General features: G+C 38.8%; 1 protein-coding gene and 1 long non-coding RNA gene across 3 annotated transcripts in view; one reads left to right on the forward strand and one right to left on the reverse strand.

Moving 5' to 3' along the window:
• The window catches only part of LOC144313629 (uncharacterized), a 41459-nt gene extending 33078 nt beyond the window's left edge, over positions 1 to 8381 (reverse strand). Inside the window, exons 1-3 of one of the 2 annotated variants that reach the window (XR_013379259.1) lie at positions 8028 to 8380; positions 7463 to 7611; positions 6756 to 6970 (exon numbers count right to left, since the gene is read on the reverse strand). This is a non-coding gene — a long non-coding RNA (uncharacterized LOC144313629). Of the gene's footprint in view, positions 1 to 6755; positions 6971 to 7462; positions 7612 to 8027 lie in introns of both variants that reach the window. The other variant, XR_013379260.1, reaches the window with a different exon arrangement.
• LOC144313247 (MAM and LDL-receptor class A domain-containing protein 1-like) overlaps positions 1 to 15779 on the forward strand; it is a 41048-nt gene that overhangs the window by 14448 nt on the left and 10821 nt on the right. The window lies entirely within an intron of this gene.

Raw genomic sequence — 15779 nt, forward strand, 5'->3', positions numbered from 1 at the left:
TCTGGAGAAAGGATGGGGACCTGAACAAAACTCATTGACAGCACAAAACCAAGGTCATCTCCCAGTACCACGAATACATCAAAGCAGGCTCATTTAGTCTCAAAGTGTGAGTCACAAATACTAAGCCTGGAAGAGATCTTAGAGAACCTGAAACCAATCCATTGACACACAAATCAGAGAATTCCCTCCCTCCACAGCAATAAAACAAAACCAGACTCCATGACTCAGCATTTGTTATCCATACTCTTGAAATTTGTTATCTATTAGATGTCAATGTTCTGAATTCCAAAGCTATACCCAGTTACTGATTCCACATGGTATATACTTCCTGACCAGTAAATCTACATGAAAAAAAAAAGTTTAAATGTGAACAAATTTGCTGCTTATATCAACATGAAAAACAAAACAAACAGAATCCAACTTATCTGTCAACCCCCTCTTTTTTTTCCTTTTCCAAATTGCTTTTTAATGCCTGAAATTTGAAAACCAACAGCTACTTCTACAGGCTTTTTCAAGGCCCTGAAAACAATGACGTACTAGTAAATCTCTTATTAGTATCCTATAGATTCACAAGCTCAAGAAAACTCAAGATGACAGGTTTCATGAATATTTTCTTTCAAGAACTTTATAGTTTAACCATCCCATGAAAAATAAATCTCCTTATTATGATATCCTGCTAAAGAGATAGACCCAAAAGTGTGTCCCTTTGTACAAGTATGTACTTCTTAACAGTGGCCACAAAGGAACAATAGGCATACAAAACCAAATACTATATTTCCAAATATCTGAAAAGAAAAAAAAAAGAATCATACCACCGCCTATTTTGTTCTCCTCATTACCTGTCACTCTTTTTTAGGGATAAATGGCCTGATGATTTTCTTACAATAGTTCCACAGCTTAAAGCAGCAAAAAACATTTAAAATTTTTTTAAAAAAGCAAAAAAGTTATGATTTCAAAACAGAAATGAGAAATTCACTTTTGTTATTTGAATGTGTGCTGCATGGAAAATCATTATGATCCTTCCACTTGCAAATGTTTCGGACCCTTCGGTAAATATGTGTTTTCTAATTAAACAGTAACTCTCTGTTTAAAATAAAAATTGGTATGATAGGTCCATGTCCATTTTCAAAAAGTGTATTTTTCAATGACATCCAAGATAGGTCAGCATTTTCCCACTACTGCAAAAAACAGCAATGTGTATCCTCGACGCAGGTATTACAACACATAAATACACTGTTGCCCTGGCTCTCCCTCTGGTTCCATCTACTCTCTTGCTGTGCAACAGCTATAGCATAAAAAAGCCTATTCTCACACGCTTTTGATATTACACTATTTAATCACATACAGCTGTGGCTTACAAGACTGCTACAAAACACAATTTTAATGTAGTACTCGAAGCCAATTGTGGATAAACATCAACCATTTACTCCAAATAAGAAGTCCAACACTACAAAGATTTTCTTTTAAAGAAAGACTGGTTTTCTTAGAATTTGGCATGGACGTAATTGTGACTGAGCCCTCTCTCTGCCAAAAAGACTGATAATGTCAAAAAGGATTGTGTAAAATCATATTAGTGCAATAATGACGCTTTCCAGAATTCCTGGAGCCAGAAAGACCTGAAATGAACTTACATCCTACTTCTCTTCTTTTGTCTCCCTCCCTGCAAATCACCCCTACCTCCAACCCTCTAATAGATTTAATTACTTCAGAGAAATAATTTTGATTTATAATTCTATTGTTCTTTTCCCAAACTGAGAGAAAGCGAAAGGAAGCTGTTAGGAAGATACTGTTAGAACAAATTGACATGAGGTTTCTTTTGAATTAAGAATGATTCTGGAGAGAAAGACAACAACAACATGAACTTTTTACATAGCTCCTCCTTTTAGCTAGGCACTAAACTTAGTACTGTGAGAACAATGGCTGCATTATAGAAAAGACAATTCCAAAGATAATTTAATATGGGGGAGGAGGTAAAGAAAACAGGACAACTAGAAAGGGAGAGTGGCCCCTTGTTACTATTTTTCTCTTATTCAAAACCAATTAAAATTGTGTACATTCTCAAATGAGACAAACAAGATTTATCATAGTTTCATGCTCTCATATTACCCCCTGAAGCGAAAGACATATTTGGAGTTGTACCTCAAGGTTCTATTGCTGGACAATTTTTAGAAAACCAGTTTTGTATGTTTCAGCCTTTCAAAGGAAAACAGAACTTGGGAGTTTTCAAGGCTGTTTTAAAACTGGCAAGTTACCAACTCTGGCTATCAATGCAAATCTGAGGCAGGAAGTACTAAGGAAATCCTAAACTCTTTCCCTCCCTCTGAAGGATTTTCTACATTTTCATGTGCAAGAAGCATGTTAAGGGGTTGTCCTGTTTTGCTTTTGAAGGATCTGTACATTCACATCTTTGAGAATATCCCTTGCCCCATAGGAGCCTCTCTCTTCCTTTCCCTACTCCTTAGTCCTTCGTGTTTCAAGTGTTTGCTCTCTCTATGGCACAATCAATCGGGCTCTAGCTAGACTTTGAGAGATGAGCAGCTGTCCAGGCTGCAGATGGTTGGAAACTCAGCCTGAAGTCAGTGTGCAGTTGATGAGTTACTCCCTATACCTGACCCCAACTCCAACTTCACACCAGGTTCTGAATACGATCTGAGTACCAGCAGCCAGAAAAACTCTGTTGGGTCCCACAGATCTTTCTGCAAGATCTTCAGGGGAAGCAGATGGTCCAAGGTGGGAAAGCAGTAGGCTGATGGAAAAGCAGCATGAGTAGAAACCATGCCCTGGATCGGTAGAAACATCGTGACCCGGTCAGGGTAAGGAAATGGAAGGAAGGACTAGCTTGCTGTGTGCGTTTGGATGCATTTTAAAGTTTTGGGGAGGTGATAAAGTTTTCCAGATACCACACATGAGGGAAATATCTTTCTCAGCAACAAAGTATCAATTCACCAGGCTGTGACCATGTTTTACTCTTTTTTAGCCTTCCTAGTTATGATTAAGTTGCCTTTCCAAGAAACCCTCCACAAAATAACTCAGATTGCGATTCACCCTGGGTCTCACAATGCAATAGCAACAGGTTGCTTGCTTTGAATGGGCTATAACAAAATTGCTGAGAAATATTAGGTTGTGACTCAATCAAACGTGATTATGGATATTATCATTAAGCTAATGAGCTATTTTTTGGTCCCCTTTCTCTAAAGTTTGCTGATTATCCTGGTGGCCTTCAAAGAGCAAATTCGTTTTGATGAAGATTTTTTTTTTTTTTAAATCTGGCTATGGCTCTTATGTAAGTATTAAAACATGTCATCAAGATTGCTTCTTTTCTGCTCAATCACAATGTTTCTTTTTTAAATTGCTTCTTTTAATAGGGGGAAAAATGGCCAAAAGAAAATTGACAAATGACAGCTTTTAATGCAAGGTCTTGGAAAACATGCATCCTAGAACAATACCGCTACAAGATAGCTATCAGCTAGTCATTGGGTTTTCATTTTACTTCTATGTACATTTATCTAATATAATAATTTAAGCATTTGGAAAATTATTCAAAGGGAGAGAAGCATAAGTAACTTATTTCTAATTTCTTTTTCTTTTTAAGCAACAAAGGTAGTGAATTAGTTCTAATGTGATGGGAAAATAAGAGGATCAGAGAAAGCAGGGAAGTGCCCCAAGTTTTTCTAAAACTTTAATTGCATTGGAGGAAAGGGAAACCTTTCCATTTATTTAGACACCCTACTCTCATTTTGTTTTATCATAAGAAAAGAGCAGCTGTATCTAACACACACATTTAAGTAGAAAGAAAACGTTCAGTATTTTGTACTGTCTGAATAAATGCAATGATACACCTTGAGTTCTTTAAGAACCCCATAAAGATTCTTCACCCCAAACTAATGTCAGTAAATGGCTTTTGTTGATTAGTTAAGAACACCTGGTTTTACAGGACAGCTTAAATTATTATGATGTCACCAGAATATGACTTTTATAGTCAACCACAGAACTCTATTTTTATCAACCATAAGTATTCTTTATGTATCAGTATCATTTTAAATAGCTCTGATTTTTAAAATAGATTATAACTATAAGCCAAGGCTAGGACTGTAGATTTTGTGAATTCCACCAAGGCTTGCTTACCAAATAAACATGAGCAGCATGTATTCCCCTCAGAATTATTATAGGTAATATTTTAAGATAAAAATATAAAAGGAGCAAAAAGACAACACTGAAATAACCCAGTTGTTTTCATGCTATACTGGGTCATGATAGTACTTTCTTACATAGTATTCATGCTGCCAGAAAGTCCCCACATTTTAAAGTATGATTGATCCTTATTCTCATTCCCTGTGTGCCCAAGTTTCAAAGCAGGGCACGTTTTCACATCTTCAGCTTCCAGGAATGTTATTAATGTCTATCATTTCAGAGCCACCGAAACAGTATTCGACAACTTCACAGCTCTGTCGAAAGTTTGCAACATAATAATCAATATGAACTACCATGATAGCCAAAGTAGCTGATCCTATATTATACCCCACCACCCTGATCTGATTGCCCGAATATCAGTTTAGGTCACCTAATGGATCTACCTTCTTTAAAAATGTTCCAGAAGTTGATGGCTTTGACTAGCTTGAAAGTAACAAGATCCAGATGCTGCCTGTCTACACACTAAACTACACAGGACCCCAAAACAGATTTTTTTTAAATTCCCTCTATGTTTTTCAGGCTCTCCTCTTTTCCCTCACCACTGCACTTTCTTTACCTCAATCCCTCTCTCTCTCCCTCTCCCAGTCTCTCTCTTCACACACACACACACACACACACACACACACACACACACTTCCCATCAGTGTAGCTCATCCAACATCCTGTCCTTAATATAATGTGCAAGACATTATTTCCTGCTAGCAATAAGTTAAAAGAAATCTCAGTCAGGAAAGCAATTATTCCATTCATTTTTATCTAAAGTTTCCTTTCTGAATATGCTTCACAGTCAAAAAAAGAACCAAAAAGAAAGCATGAATTTTGAAACATTTGGAAAAATTTAGCCAAATGAGTAAAAGGGATGGAATGTCCGATATTTTTCATGGAACCCTTGGGTTTGTTGTTTTTATTTCTTGGGGGGGATGAGGAATGACTATAAATTTCCTCTTTTAGACTAGCCCTTGCTTTGCCATTTCCTTGAGGAAGGCAGACAGCATTCTCCACCCAATCCCCCAAAGAGTTAAAACACACTGCACTGCACGGGAGCAGGAGGGCTGGTCTACTAAAGCAGCAGCCCCACAAACTAAATGCTCACAAGGGCAAAAAGCAATGTGAGGAGATCTTGCAGGGGCAGGGCGAGTCATGGAGCGATTGAAAAAGAAAGAAAAAAAAGCAACAATTTTTAATAGAATTCGGAAAGTCTGCTGCCTCGTCTGGTTTACAAATAGGCATTGTTGGAGGAGACAGAATAAATAAGAGCTAACTACAGCATGGATTACCGAACACTAATCCCATCAACGAGTCCCGGTGGCAGCACAGATCACTCAGGCACGCCTTGGTCACTCTCCGCATATTTATTTATTAAGAAGACAGTGGAGTCTGGCTAATGCGATACAAAATTAATATCACCTGTAAAGAAACATAACCCATACATTCAAAGCGATAACTCTACCGACACCCTCCCCCCCAACTCATCAAGTCCAATTTAACTGACAAATTGGAGCAGTGATTTCACACCTGAGAGCCTTTCAGGTCTGAACTGCAGGATCAAGTTCATGGTTGGCACTGCCCACTGCTTAGTTACGTGGGCTTTCCACTGGCCCCGTAATGGTCATTTACGCACACACATAAAGACTAAAGTATTAAAAATTTTTTTTAATTTTTTTTATTTATTTATGATAGTCACACACAGAGAGAGAGGCAGAGACATAGGCAGAGGGAGAAGCAGGCTCCATGCACCGGGAGCCCGACGTGGGATTCGATCCCAGGTCTCCAGGATCACGCCCTGGGCCAAAGGCAGGCGCCAAACCACTGCGCCACCCAGGGATCCCAAGACTAAAGTATTTAACCAATTCGTGTCCAATTATCATCAGTTATATTTCATCCCGTTTCAAGACCCACAGGCCTCCTGATGGCAGCCAGCACAGAAAAACAGAGCTTCGAAAAGTAAAGAACATCTATTGTAAAGCTCCAAACTTCAGTCTCTAGAGTCTTGATCACCCTCCATATAAAATAAAATATGTAAGGCAAATACACAAAAACAAAAGCACACCCAAACAAACTCTACGGGACGTCAGTTAGTCGTACTATACCTTCCCACACCTTCTTTCATTCTATACTCTGTGATTGAAAGTCTGAGTTGCCCCCACCCTGGTGCATCCTATCCAGTGAGAAAAACCCTTTCAGAGCCACAAAGAACAGCTCACCAGAAAAGCCTCTGAAATCGTTGTTGTTCCTGATAATCACTGTCACAATCTCCTTTCTAACAACCCTGTCCATCTGCAAAGCACTTTACTACGGATATCAGGAACATCTTTATGTTGCCAAATAACAACAAAGGAACACGAGCGAAACTATTATCTCTGCTAGAAGAGAAAAACCACAGTCCCAGGGCTTGCTTTCTTCTCATATTCTCCTCTGCCTCATTAACTCCATTGCTATGTTACTAATTTCAAAGAAGCAGGAAGAGGTGATGGGAAAGGGGAGGTAAATAATAATCCACATGCCTGTTTCCCATCCCAAGTGCAGGATACACACTGCTTGCCAGACTGTGGGTCGAGCCATACCTTGGTTTAGAGACAGTGAGGATAGTAGTAAGTGTACTGGGGGTACATTTGTGGCTGATCCAGGCGTTTACCCATGTAGCTGGAATCTTTATCTCCGAGGCAGGGAACTCGATGACACGGTATGGTGCCCCAGGCCGAGCGTCCTCTTAAACCACTATTCCTGATGGTCCCGATGACTGATGAGGCTTCAGAGATCCTTCGTCTTCCACCACTCACTAGTTCCAACACGGCAGGAATTTAAAAAAGAAACACACCAAAAAAATAAGAAAGAAAGAAAGAAAGAAAGAAAGAAAGAAAGAAAGAAAGAAAGAAAGAAAGAAAGAAAGGAAAGGTATTGGTAGAACAACACACGCACACACACACGCGCACACACACACACACACACACACACACAGCCTTCCCAGATCCTGCCTTCCTTCCCCCAGCTGCCAGGGTCCACTTGGGATGAGGCACTTTGTTCTCTACCCAGGCTGTCTGTAGTGATGTCAATTGCCAGCGTTTGTAAAGAGGGAGAGAAGAAAAAAATCAAAGTCTTTTTAGCACAACTCCGAATCCTTGCAGATCAGCTTCCTGTCTCCTGTTTGTCTCTTTCCCCACCTTAAAGAAAAAGGGAAAAAAAGAAAGAAGAAAGAAAGAAAGAAAACAAAAAAATGAAAAAGAAAAAAAAAAAGAAAGAGAAAGGGGAAAAGAAAACAAAACAAAACAACCTTGCACAGCCTGGTTGCTGCTGTCTCCCTTCCAGAGTGACATGGTGTTCGGGCTCCTCCTGTCCTTTCATTCACTTCCTCTCCTTCCAGCTGGTGGGTGGAACCTCTCCAGGGAGCAGGGTATGCAGTCCAGAAAGCTGCAGTATTTCCTCCAAGAAAAAAAAAAAAGCCTGCTTCAACCCCTGCTGCAAGCAAAGTCCTGATTCCCTCTGCTGGCTATCTCGAACAGCAAAGCAATTTTTGCAGCAAAGCTGCTGCCGCTGGAACTGAACCCAGGGAACTCAAATTCGGGCGGTGGATTATTTCTTATCCTTCCCTCCATCTACCCCACACAAGAGCTGCCTTTTTTTTCTTGCCAAGTGGCAAGGTAAGCCACACTGCTAAAGCAAACACAGAAGACCACGGGAGGGAAGAGAGGACGAAGGGAGGAAGGAAGAGAAAGACAAAAATAAAAGCAGACGGACGACCCGTGCTGGTTAAAATGGAACAAGTGTGTCCCAGATGCTTTCAGAACCTGTTAACATACGAAAGCCAGATGAATCCAAGACCCGGTCCAGAAACTAACCTTTTACTTCTCGGACGACACGGAGGATGCTAAGCATTGAAGAAATTTGAGAGTCTATGCCAGGACTACTATTAGCAAGCCCTGCATCGTCAGATCACAAGGACCCACTTGCCATAGCCGAAATGATCATTCTTACCCTTACATCCGTTTTGTAAGCATCAAAGGAGGTATCCCATTAGGTTTACAGGCGTCTTCATAAATAAAAGCTCTGGTTCTCTCACTGTCTATCTATGATGATTTTGATTCAGGGATGCTTTAATCACTTTCCCGATGTCATCACAAAAAAAAGCACAATTACCTGACAGAGTTTTTCCCCACCAATAATAAGTAATATTCTGACATGTCTGTCGGCTGTTACATTATAATACAAATGGTTTCAGCGAAAATATATTTCCTTTAAGGGTCCCTTTTCAAGGCAGTCAAGGCTAAAATTAGACATGCCAGCTGTGTTTTGCTGTGAGCGCTCACGCATGCCCAAAGCGTGGCCAGACCAACATTGAGCGCCTCTCCACTTCGTCAAACCAGCTCTGTTCTCCCCAGCCTAGAGCTGCCTTTTCAGATAAGAGGTTCCTGGTACAAATCCAGCTTCCTAGTGAGGAAGAACAGAGAATTCCAGCCCGGTGCACAATATGGTATCCAGCCACAAACAAGCCCTGCCGCCCGTGAGGTCACTGGCTTTCACTCAGGGGTCTGGTTATTAGAAGCTGTGTGAGTGCATGGATATTCCTTGGAAAAAGTTAAGGATGGTGGATAAATAGCTTTATGTTTGACAAGAATAACAACCAGAAAGAAGGAAGGAGAGAGGGTGGGAAGGTAGGAGTTAGAAGCCCTGATATCACTGTCATTAAGAGAATTAAATCAATTCCACCAACATTGAAATGTGTTCTTCTGGGCCTTATTCGTCCCATCCAGAAAGTGGAAATGCTGCCAACTTATGTGGCTGAAGGTGGTAAACGGAATCAGATACTAAATCAAAACTACATTGATTTAAAAATCATTCAGTGGCATCTCAATGCTCAGACAATAAAGTCTTGGCTTCTTGGAATAGTTTTCAAGACCCTTGAAAACCCAACTTTATTCTCCAGCCTCAGACAGTAAACTCTGGCCCTCGTAGTCTATATCTGAGTCACAGTGAACTGCTTTTAAAGTGGAATGTGCGGAGGATCCCTGGGTGGCTCAGCGGTTTGGCACCTGCCTTCAGCCCAGGGCCTGAATCTGGAGTTCCGGGATCGAGTCTCACGCCGGGCTCCCTGCATGGAGCCTGCTTCTCCCTCTGCCTGTGTCTCTCTGCCCCTCTCTCTCTGTCTCTATAAATAAAATCTTTAAAAAAATAATAAACTGGAATGTGCCCTCTCAGGGACTTCTGTCATCTGCTCTGCCCCAAATGGTCTTGCATCCCCATTCAGCCCATCCTTCAGCTCTCAACACGGATATCACCCCTCGGAATAGCTTTCCCTAAAGCCTCCTTTCCCTGCTGCACCTTATATTTGCCCTAAAAGGATGCTTATCCTGGGCAACTGTCTGTTAATTGCATGTTTGTTTCTTCTAGGATGCCGGAAAAGCATCAGGAAAAGCAGAAAAGTAGGAGTCCCCATCATTCTCATTCACGTTCCTATTTCCACAAACTGTCATGGAATCTGACACAAAATGGTGCTCTGCAAGTGTTTGAAGAGTAAGATACCTTAAACCCGATAAAAATTCTAACTCAATTCGTATCCTCTCTCAGTACATTTCAGTACACTTCTGGATGCAGGGGATAGAGTGGTAACACGGATCAGAACAATGTCCATCCCTCATAGAATATATATTCTAGTGAGGGAGATAAGCAAAGAAGTAAGCAAGTAAACAGGCATTATCAATCAGGTAATATGTAGTACTGTTCATAAATATAAAGCTAAGTAAACAGAAAGAGTCACAGGAATTCCACTTTAAATAAGATAGTCAGGAAATGCTCACCAAGAAAGAGCTCTGAGGTTAAAGGAAGAGTGGGAACCACACCCTGGGTGTTGTGTACTATGAGAGCACTTCTTGTGAGAGCCAAGGCCTTCGTTCCAATCCTGCCTTTGCCAGATCACTCTGCCTCCTTTCTCATCCATCCAGTGTCACTACACACTTCATACGGTTATCATGAAAATTCACCACAACAAACATGCAAAGCATTTATAACCCCTTGGAACATACTGGATCTGCCCAATAAATGTCAGCTTGTCTCTGGGGGAAGATCATCCCAGGCAGAAAGAACAGGAAGAACAGAAGGCCTGGCAGCAAGAACACTTCTTTTGAAATGTGTGAGAAATGGCATAGGGACTGAAATGGAGCAAGTAAGAAGTAAAGACTATCAAACAAGACTAGAGAGGTTCCCTAGACCAGATCATATAAGCCTTGATGAGGAAAGCTAAATTGCTGACAGGTAATAGTATAGCCTGGACTCTACCCAAATATTTTGATTATAGATCTAGCCATCTTCAACTATGGAATGCTGTTCTCCTAAATGACTTATTAAGGCTCCTCCAAATACTAAGACTTTTAAGGTCAGGATCCTCAATTTTGCCATGATGAGCAAAGGCTATCAATATTCTTTTACTAATAACTGGCCTAGCTACTCCTTGGAAGGAAAAGATTAGTGTCTTATTTACAAATGAAAGACCAAATAAATAACTCCTTCACCCACGCTATAGCTCACTTATATGTAAAGTTCCCAGCATGTGTTGATGCTTTCTGCAATTTCTACACAAATTGCCACTTTACAAAATGGTATTGGATTATTGCTATATTCTTGGCATCAACTGTCATTAGTCTAAGCACATTCATCGAACACTTAAAGCTTTTCTTAAATAATGCAAAGACAGTTTACCACTTGTGAGAATCGCAGAACCTGTGTTTTATTTATTTATTTATTTATTTATTTATTTATTTATTATTTATTTGTTTGTTTGTTTGTTTATTATTTATTTTCCTTCAGAGATACCAGTAGCCATCACAACTGAGGAGGCAAGATACTCGTGTCGGAAATGGTTTTTATATCATGTCTACTCTGTTGGAGCCATAGTGCTTTCCATTTAAATGATCAAGTTAAGGTAGGAGGTAACTAATTTAAAACACTCTCTAAATCAGAAGCCAGCTGTGTCCCATTTGCCAAGTAACAAACAAATTTTGTACAAATCCAAGAGCAGCAAACTCATCAAAGGGCATGGACTCTTACAGATTCACGGGATTCATGGCACAGACTGGAGAGGCACTGATTTAAGACAAGTTCTTGGTTTCTAGGATAGAGACAACATCTCAGACATACCATCCATAAATAGAGAAGTGACGGTACCGAAACGAGGTTCAGTTGGGTAGAGACAGAGATTCTCTTCTGGTTTGCTCTTGATCTATCCAGTCAAAGAATAACTGGGTCCTCTCTTTGGCTGATTTATTTTTTAAATGACAAAGACTTAGTCAAAAGCAAAAGGAAAGAACAATAGAGAGAGAGGCATCATCATCATCATCATCATCACCATCATCATCACCATCATCATCATATGCTATCTTTGAAAGCAAGTATACTATTCTTACATTCATGATCATGAATAAATTAAAACAAACAAAACTGCCACTCGGTATTTGTTGCCCTCTTTATTCAAATTTGTGAAATCTCTTCAACACAGCAGTTGCCAAACAGATATTAAAGGTAAATGTTGTTGTTGTTGTTGTTGTTGTTGTTGTTGTTGTTGTTTTTAGAAGACAAGATGGTAGATCACAAACTCCAACAGTAAAGTAGTAGTCTTTTGTCCTACTGGACATACCCGAGACAAACTAGGAGAAAGAGACCACTAGTGATTCAAGCATTTGTGGTCCAAATTTAAACTATAATTAAATGTAAAATTTTAATGTAGATAAAAACAATGAAAATTGGCCTTGCTTCTGAGCAAAATTATAATGGACTATATTTTAAGACAGTCAACCAAATGGAGAAGAATAATTTAAAACAATGAACATTATTAACTTCAACGAAGTTTTACTGAGCATCTTGTATGTGCCTAAATAACCAAGAATAGCAATATAAAAACCATCACCCTTGTCCTCAAGTAGACTTAACATCTCCATATCTATTAAACATCAGTCATTCATAAATGACCTAAATGCCTTTCCTCTTATCTAAATACTAAATTTTAATAATTGTTATTAAATAACTTTAAGTTGACCCAATTTTTTAAATACATATTTTATTATAAATTTAAACAATGATATACTTGAAAACTTATGTTTATTTTGTTTTATTATCTTTTTAAAAATACTTATTTATTCTCTTGTTTTTTATATACTTAATACTGTGGTAGTCACATATGTTTCTCCTTTACCACTAGGATTACCAAGAGTCACATTTCTCCTCTTCATTGAAATTAGGCATGACAATGTGACTTGCTATGGCCAATAAAAATATGAAGCAAAAGTGATGCATGTAGAATCTTTTAACTGTTGCTGTTTGATTCACTGGTCCACTCTTCCCTGATGGAAGCATGTGCTTAGATGGAGGAAGCATATTGGAAGGCTTAGAATAGCTGCTTCAAATAGTCACCTGAACCAGCCACTGACTTGTCACGAGCAAGAAATAAACTTTTGTTGTAATTATGCTAATGAGATTTAGTGACTTACCACAGCATCACTTAGCCTACCCTGACTAATATGATATTACTTGTAGTGTGATTTTATGCTTATTGATTTCTTTCTTTGAGAGTCTCTCCCACTAATATCCAAGCTAAAAGGGCAAGGAATTTATCTATCGTCTTCACTGTTAAATCTCCAGCACCCAGAACAATCCTTGGGATTTAATAGACATTTAATAAATATTTGTTAGATAAATGAGTAAAATATTAATTTAAAATCATCTAATTTATCTATCAGTGGTTAAAATGCAATACTTCATGAAATAGAAGGGAAATGAGGCTTATACTTAAAATGGAAAAAATGTTTAAGTCTTCTAGGAGGAAAATTGCTACGAGTGGAACTACTAAATGTTCAGAGACAGGGAAGGTTTTTTTGTACTGATCATATAGATGGCCTTTCATATACTAGATGCTGTACTAGAATTTCAGAAATGTTTCCCCAGTTAGAACTTAACAAGTTACTGGAAAATGGGTATGATTCTCCCTACTTTTTAGTTGAGCAAATTAAGAAGGAAAGGGTTTAGCTATCCAAACCAAATTAATACAGTTGTAACGTGGTAGGGGAATATTCCTAAGTCACATCTGCATAAAGCCCAAACCCAGATTTTTTTCTCAGCATCACTTGATGGAGATCTTAAATGTTTTATTCCAAAACTAGATTAAGATAATCTTTGTGTTTACAACAGAAAACTCACAGTATACATAAAAGTCCTAAATAAGTCAGTGTGTTTTCATAGAAACAGATGGTACTGAACAGAGAAAAAACTGGAAAGAAAGAACATGGCCTTCTATCAAATAGTATAAACTCTATTTGGACCACAGATGTGATGGTTAATTGTATGTGTCAACTTGGCTAGGCTATAGTGCCCAGTCATTTGGTCAAATACCAGTCTAGATGTTGCTGTGAGGTATTTTTCGATGTGGTTTACATTTACATGAGTAGACTCTGAGTAAAGCACCTTATTCTTCACAATGGGACTGAACTTCATCCAAAAACGTAAAGGCTTTAAGAATGAAGACTGAGATCCTTTTAGAAGGAAGAAATTCTGTCTCCAGACTGCCTTTGGCTTCTAGATTCGACGTCAGCTCTTCCTGAGTCTTCAGCCTGACAACCTGACCTGAAGTTTGGGGATCCACTCCCACCCCCCAGAATCACATGAGCCAATTCCTTTAAGATTCTCTTTGCATACAAACACATCTTACAGGTTATGTTTTTCTGGAAAACCCAGACAAATACACTAGGTTAATAAAATGAAATAAATGACAGCAATGAAGGTCAGTGATATAGGCACTCTTACACATTCCTAGTAAATATCTATAATGGTTCTAATAGAGCTTAACAAAATGTATAGCCTTAAAACTTTTCATCCTTGTCAGTCCCAGTAATTTCGGTTCTAGGAATCCAAACAGATCATCACTAGACATTTAGGAATAGGTAATTGGAGAACTCTGAGTATCCAACTCTAGTTTGGTTAAGTAAATCACAGTACAGAGTATGATTCAACCATTAAAATGATACTTAAGAAATACTTTAACATATGGGAAATGCTTAAGTCAAATAGTTAATGAAAAAATCAGAATACAGGGACACCTGAGTGGCTCAGCAGTTGAGCGCCTGTCTTTGACTCAGGGGGTGATCCTGTGGTCCTGGGATCAAGTCCCACATAGGGCTTCCTGCATGGAGCCTGCTTCTCCCTCTGCCTATGTCTCTCTCTCTATCTCTCATGAATAAATACATAAAATATTTTTTAAAAAAGAAAAAATCAGAATACAACCTTGTATATACAGTAGGTTTCCAACTATGAACTAAAAACACATAGACAAGACAATAGAACAACTACATCGAAGTAACAATAGTGGAAATGTTTCCTCTATGATAGTGTTATTGGTGATTTTACTTTTTTTCCTTATCCTTCCAGAAATCCCAGCATTTTTCAAATTTGTCTTAAAATGAGCATATATTTCATTATTTAAAATAAATATTATTTTTAAAGAATTCTCTTAGGTAAGTATATTCTTAAGATTTTTGTTGTTGGGGGATCCCTGGGTGGCGTAGCGGTTTGGCGCCTGCCTTTGGCCCAGGGCGCGATCCTGGAGACCCGGGATCGAATCCCACGTCGGGCTCCCGGTGCATGGAGCCTGTGTCTCTGCCTCTCTCTCTCTCTCTCTGTGAATATCGTAAATAAATAAATAAAAAATTAAAAAAAAAAAGATTTTTGTTGTTGTTGTTGTTGTTGTTAGCTGACAGGACATTTTAAAACACCCAGATATGACATTAAAATAAATTGTGTGTGCACTTGAAATAGCCATTTCCTTCTTACCTGAATCAAACATCACTTTAAGAAAAGTTTACCTTTCTTTAAAGACTGGGAGCATAAATTCTATAATTTAACAATGACAAAACTCTGATTTAAGGCCTATAACCAAATATCCTCATTTAAAGAAAGAAAAACAGCTACCAATGGCAAAGGACATATCTTTGCAGACACTACAGTAAACCTACATAAGTATCTAAAACATTAATTTTTTTTTTTTAAAGATTTTATTTATTTATTCATGACAGTCACAGAGAGAGAGAGAGAGAGAGAGGCAGAGACATAGGCAGAGGGAGAAGCAGGCTCCATGCAGGGAACCCGACGTGGGATTCGATCCCGGGTCTCCAGGATCGCGCCCTGGGCCAAAGGCAGGCGCCAAACCGCTGCGCCACCCAGGGATCCCTAAAACATTAATTTTTTTAATATCCACTAATTCTGCCTTTGCATTTCTTTCTCTTTTTTTTTTTTTGCATTTCTTTCTCATAAGTTTATTTGTAAACATCAGTTTGCTTACAATATGCTGTAGAAACAGGGAATTTCTTTCTTTCTTTCTTTCTTTCTTTCTTTCTTTCTTTCTTTCTTTCTTTCTTTCTTTCTTTCTTTTTGGGGGGGTGGCTATCACTGTCTCCTTGTATATTTCCGTGCAAAGAATTCCACTATTTGCAGACCACTGAGCCAACTTTGTCTTCATGTAGCTGGCAGATTCTTGTGGCCTTCTTACAAACACACCTTCCGCCATGACTTTTTCCAGCAGTGAACCAGAGCTTTAGAAAACACCAACTAACAGC

Source organism: Canis aureus, chromosome 5, assembly GCF_053574225.1.
Source record: "Canis aureus isolate CA01 chromosome 5, VMU_Caureus_v.1.0, whole genome shotgun sequence".
Classification (NCBI taxonomy): Eukaryota; Metazoa; Chordata; class Mammalia; order Carnivora; family Canidae; genus Canis; species Canis aureus.